Here is a 5,866-nt window from a genome sequence, read left to right as displayed (position 1 = left end):
CAGAGAAGTTCTCATTGACTCCAGTCATAGAAAACTCTTTGTGACGTGAGCTAAGGTTGAAGAATTGCAAACCTGCCGTGACTGTTGGGATAAATCCTCTTTGGTGAGGTTAGACTGTGGGGTATGTGGTGGGTGTAGGGGTAGATGGGTGTAAAAACCATGGATCTAGCACTTGTTTTCAGAGACTCTCCTGTAGTCTCAGTGGATGTCGGAAATGACGTGTTGATTCTAGAATTCACAGGTACGTTGTAAACGTGTGTCCAGTTGTATTTTGGAAATGGTGGCTCCTTGAGGGTCACATTTCTACTGGCAAAATTCGCAATGACGTTAGTTCTCATATGTAATTTTGAATTTATAAAATGTTGCCACACAGGCTACTTAACCTATACTGCCAGTTGATAGAATTCTGGAATTGTGAAAAATTGTACCTTTAAAGTGTGGTGGTATATATGGCTTAAAAATGCAGCAGAACCACCAAAAACAAAACAAAACAGAACCGGATGACTATACTTGGTACTGAGGTTCGGTGCCAGCACGGGACGTGTATCCAGAATACGTTGTGCCTGTGTTCTGTCCCTTGCTTGCCCACATACTGCGCGCGACTTTCCCGGAGCAGCGGTTGGAGAGTCTGTGTTGTCTCTAGGTGATTACCACATGGAAGTGTGTTGTGACCCTGCGGAGGGAAAAGCACTCAACAATTCTTTGCATCCATGGTTTGGAGACATAAGGAATATTCTGACCCTTTTTAAAAAAGGATTTGCTCATGTTTTTATTTAACATAAATAAAAAAATAACATTTTCTCTTTTGTGCTATTATTTTACTGAGTAAAACTGAATTAAGACTTGGTTTTTCTGATAAAGGTGCACATATTCTATTAAATGAGTTTGGGATGAAGAATATAAGGTACAAGAATTACATACTTGAGTATTTTGCAGGAATAAAACCAACCGCAGCCCTGAGACTCGAGCAGGTCTTGCTGTGGACCTGACCGTCCGGACCAAATCCTGAGTGTGGAGGCTGCTGGGGGCTCACAAGTACCTAACCGTGCTTATGCCAAGTACAGACCTTCCTCGGCTTACTCGGGTTTGCACCAGCAAACCCACTACAAGCTGTACATCCATTTACCTAACCTGCCCAATGGCCTGGCCTGGCCTGGCCCACCTTGAACGTGCCCCAACATTCCCGGCAGCCTCCGGGTGGGCAGAGTCCTCTCACATGAAGCCTGTGTGATGATCAGGTGCTTTGTGTCTCGCGTCACATTCCGGGGATGGCCCCCTGAGTGCAGAATGGCACGGCGGGCTCGGCCTTCTGCTCTCCTGATCGCTGGCTTCCTGGGAGAGGTCCCTCACCGCCCAGCTACCGGAAATCCGATGTGACCACGTGTCGCTAGCCTGGGACAAGATCCACGTTCACAGTCAAAATTCCAAGTACAGCGTCTACTGAATGTGCATCGCTTTCGCTCCGTCGTGAAGTTGTCAAACTGTTGAGACCATCTGTGTTTATGACGACAGCTTCATGTTCTTCAAGTGTTCAGTTCACAGCGTCTCTAATGCCTATATAATCGTTCTGCTTTACAGTAACATCATTGTTTATTTGCAGCCAGGGGGCTTTTGCCAGTGTTTCCATGATGGACTGGGAGGAACGCAGGTGCCTTCTTACACTGCTTCAGTTGTTAGCATGAGCCCAACTTAGTGTCTGTCCCCGCAACCTCTGATTATTTCTTCTGAAATTTTCCATGACCACATTAGTCACTTAGTGTGTTACTAGCAGTGAATTTCTGATATTTCTAAGTCACCTGCAAGATGGTGCTTGAGAACTTTGAAGTTAATTCCAATACTAGCTGCAAGGTCAAAATTTCCATATAAATTTTAAAAATCAGTGAAGCTGTGTTATAATTACGTGCAGCATAATAGACCTTTGTCACTCCTGGTCCACCTGTGATCAGCGAGCCCTTCCTGTGTTCAGGGAGTCGCCTGCATCCACCTCCCTCCCTAAGGTCACGACCAGAAACTTGCTTTCCCAGCCTGTCTTGCAGCTGGGGCACCGTCCTCGCCCTGGCGGGGGCAGGCCCAGCATTGTGTGGCCTTGGGGGCAGCTGTGGCAGAAAGCTTGTCGTGTTGGAGTAGCCTGTGCTGTGTGGGGCCACTTGTGTGGCAGGGCAGGGTCCGGAGCAGTTTCGAGGTGTGGTTTGGCAGTGTTCTTGCTCTATTTAAACCTCTAAGCGTGACTGGGGCCAGTCATGCTAGTTTCCTATCTAGGTGGTTTTTGCTTTTGTTTTGTCAATTCCTTTTCTTCCTAAGGCAGAGTGTGTTCTCAGCGGCCCCTCAGAACAACTGACTGATAAACCAGTTGCTATCTGGAGTCGCATCTGACCTTAAATGCTGGGGAGCTAGGACAGGACTAGGGAGGATTCCCTAGGCTAGGTTAGTTGGTGGTCAATACTTGGGCAAGCTGTTACTGTGCTGCGGACGGCCTGGTGTGAGGGAAAATGGGAGGGAAACCCCAGAGCATGAGCACGGGTTGGTCACTTCTTAGGCAGCTGTGATGCTGGTGCCAGGCTGCGTGGGATCAAACCCCGGTTCTGCTTCCTGCTGTGTGACCAGGTGTCTCACCGGAAATGGAAATGACAATCATACCTACTTAGGATTGTTAGGAAGATTAAGTCAATCATCCGAGGAAAGCAGTATCCCAGAAGTGTGGCGTAAATGCAAGCTGCCAAGTCCTGCAAAAGAACGAGGAAGCCGGCCTCCCGAGAGTCTTGTTCCAAAGCGAGAGTGAAGAAGAAACCCGGCCTCGTGGAAGGCTCCTGTGCTCCCGGCCTGCGTCTCAGTCCACTGAGTTCCGAGGTAGAGCCCGGCTGGTGCAGGGAAACCTCCTGTCCCTGAAGCTCCACCAGCGGCCCCAGCAGCAGCCTTCGCCGGAGTTGGGACTGGAGAGTGCAGCGCTGCGGAAGCGGAACTAAATTGTCCTGCAAAAATGCTACTGTCCCACTAGAAAGGATGTTTCTGATTGCTCGAGGCAACAGCCTTCATGGCAATGTAAGGGAGAGGGCTGGACACACCCCCACGCCCCAGACCGGCTGCTGTAAGACAGTGCTCCAGTGAGACCCTCTAGGTGAGCTCGTGGTCAGGTTTGCTCAGGTGAGGGACAGGCAGCCACCCACGTTCTGTCCTGCTTTGTATGTCAGGTCCTCTGTCCAGGGCAAGTCCCCTGGCTTTGTAGCTGCAGGTGTAGACCAAGTCAGGCCACATTTGGATCTGATGGAAAAAACTGCCTTTCAGTCCCAAGATTTGGGCTGGATTTTTCAGTCACTGGAAGCGACTTGGCGTTGTCTCTGGGTCAGGGGTGAATGCCTTTTTGTGTTCATGTGGGGAGAACAGTGAGTATTTGGGGGGAGCCGAAGACGTTGACTGTTAGCACTCCATATCCCAGTACCTATCCCCAAACTTCTTAGGCCTCTTTTAAAGGCTGGAAAAGTTAAGTTCTTACCTGGAGCCAGGGGCAGCCAGGCGACGGTTCTCTGGCCTGTGAGCTCTAAGTGGGAATGGACGGTACATTTCGGTAGTTTCAGAAATGCCTTTATTTGCCCAGTGGAGCCGTGGCAGCCAGTTAGTCCAGCGGATCAGCCAATGTGCCAGGGAGGGTGCAGAGGAGAGGCTTGGTCACCTCCATGAGGTGTCACTTTTCAGGGTCTCTGTACAGCTGTTTTCTATATTGCCTGAAGGTGCGTTCCTGTCTTGCTGATGTAATCTGTTCCCAAAATGTGTGTGATATTTTTGAAAATGAGAATTTTTTTTTGCAGATTTTTAATCTGCAAATAATTAAAAATCATGTATTAGTAGAAAACCTTGTAGACTTTTCTCAGTTTGCTCTTCCTAGAAGCAGTCCCCACCTAAACTGAAAGAGAATTTAGTTCTTCATTTTGTTTCAACAAGAATTTCTTTTGTCAGTTACTGGGTACAGATACAGATTTTAGCACTGGGGATGAAGAAATGAATACAGTGGCTCACCTTGCTTTCAGAGAGTTCATAGTTCATTTCAGAGACAGGCCCACAAAGACAAAACAGTGCAAGGTGAACGGTGCTGAGTGCTGAGATAAGATACGTTATTCGACTTGAGTACTTTGAGGTTAATGACATTGTCCTCTCTGGTCCCAGCAACTAGCACGTATCTGGTAAACAATAAAGTGACAGTAAATTTGCTGGCCGTGAGGCTACAGATCACAGATGACTGAGCAGATCTCTTAGGAGGGGCAGAGTCTGACACTACAGTTAAAGAAGAGGTGACTTGAGCCATAGATCTTGAAGGATGAGGCATGATTGCCCTCTGGAAAGGCAAGAGGACAGCTTTCCCAGACAGAACTGCAGGGGAAGGACAGAAGTGATGGTGCATTGTGGCCTTCTGACCTTGAGCTAGGAATCCTCTGATCCCAGCTGGATCACTTATGCTCTCCCAGTTTTCTTCAACTTTTTATTTTAGACGTACAGAATTACTGGGACAGCAGTACGGAGTTCCCTTGTGCACTCCCATATACAGTCATATCTGACATGGTACATTTGTCACAATTAGCAATATTGATGGGTTATTCTATAGAGAATATATTATTATAAATTATTAATATATAATTTGTTCAGATTTTTTAAAGTTTTTACCTAAAATCCTTTTTCTGTTTTAGGATCCCATTCAGATACTACTTTCCATTTAGCCCTGTCTTCTTTGGCTCCTCCTGGTTGTGACAGTTTCTTAGACTTTCCTTGTTTTTGATGACTGTGACAGTTGACTGCCGGTCAAGTATTTTGTAAACAGGCATCAGTTGGCATTTATCTGACGGTTTTCACATGGTTAGACTTGGGTAATTTGGGGAGTAGGTGGGGGAAGAAGACCACAGAGCTGTAATGCCATTTTCATCTCTTGTCAAGGGTATGTACTATGAACATGACCTGTCACTATTGATGTTTATCTCAGTCACTGGACTGAATTAGTGTGTGTCAGGTTTCCCCACTCTGAAGTTGCTCTTCTCACTCCCGTACTGTACTGTACTCTGGAAGGAAGGCTCTGTGCACAGCCCACATTTGAGGAAAGGGAGGTGGGTTCCACCTTCTCAGGGTAGAGTGACTCATAAATACTTGGAATTTTGCATGGAAGATTTGTCCCCTTTTCCTCCATTTGTTTATTTATTCAGTCTTCTGTCAGTAGGAGTTTATTGATGATATACTTTGGATTATAAACCAGTATTCATTTTTTGACCTAAATTGTTCCATCTTTGGCTGTTGGAGTCTTTTTTGGTTGGCACTTATATCCCTTTGGCTTTCAACATCCCATCATGGTAGGGTGTTTGCTTATAGCATTTCCTTACTTTCTGGCACTACCAGGTGCTTCAGGTTCAGCTTGCTGATTTCCTGCCAGAGTCCTAAAATCAGCCATTTCTCCAAGGAGCAGTTGTTCCTTTTACCGGGGAATGGTGTTAGGAACCAAGATCTGGGTGTTGGGTGTGCTCACTGTTGTTGGGGTGTCATTGCTTCCAGGCCCTCTCAGCTGATAGCATGAGGAGAAACAGACGTGTATAGAATAACCAGTGTCTGTGTGACCATCTATTTATATATTCTCCAACTCTGATCCCTTGTCCCCTGGACTCCCACCTTCTGCCATCCATCAACTTGATTGCTTCAATGCCACTTCCAGAATGTTTAATCCATATCCTCTGGGAAACAACTGTATCAGCTAAAATACAGTGCTTATGTACAGTTTATCATGTTTAGTTGTACAGACTTCACTCATTTCTGGTTACTTAGGTCAACACTTCATTCCCCACCCCGACCTAATTTAGTAAGGTGGCTTTTGATGTTTGTAACACATTTGGATTTA

The sequence above is a fragment of the Neovison vison genome, chromosome 12 (assembly GCF_020171115.1).
Source record: "Neovison vison isolate M4711 chromosome 12, ASM_NN_V1, whole genome shotgun sequence".
In the NCBI taxonomy this organism is placed as follows: Eukaryota; Metazoa; Chordata; class Mammalia; order Carnivora; family Mustelidae; genus Neogale; species Neogale vison.
This window is presented reverse-complemented; position numbering follows the sequence as displayed.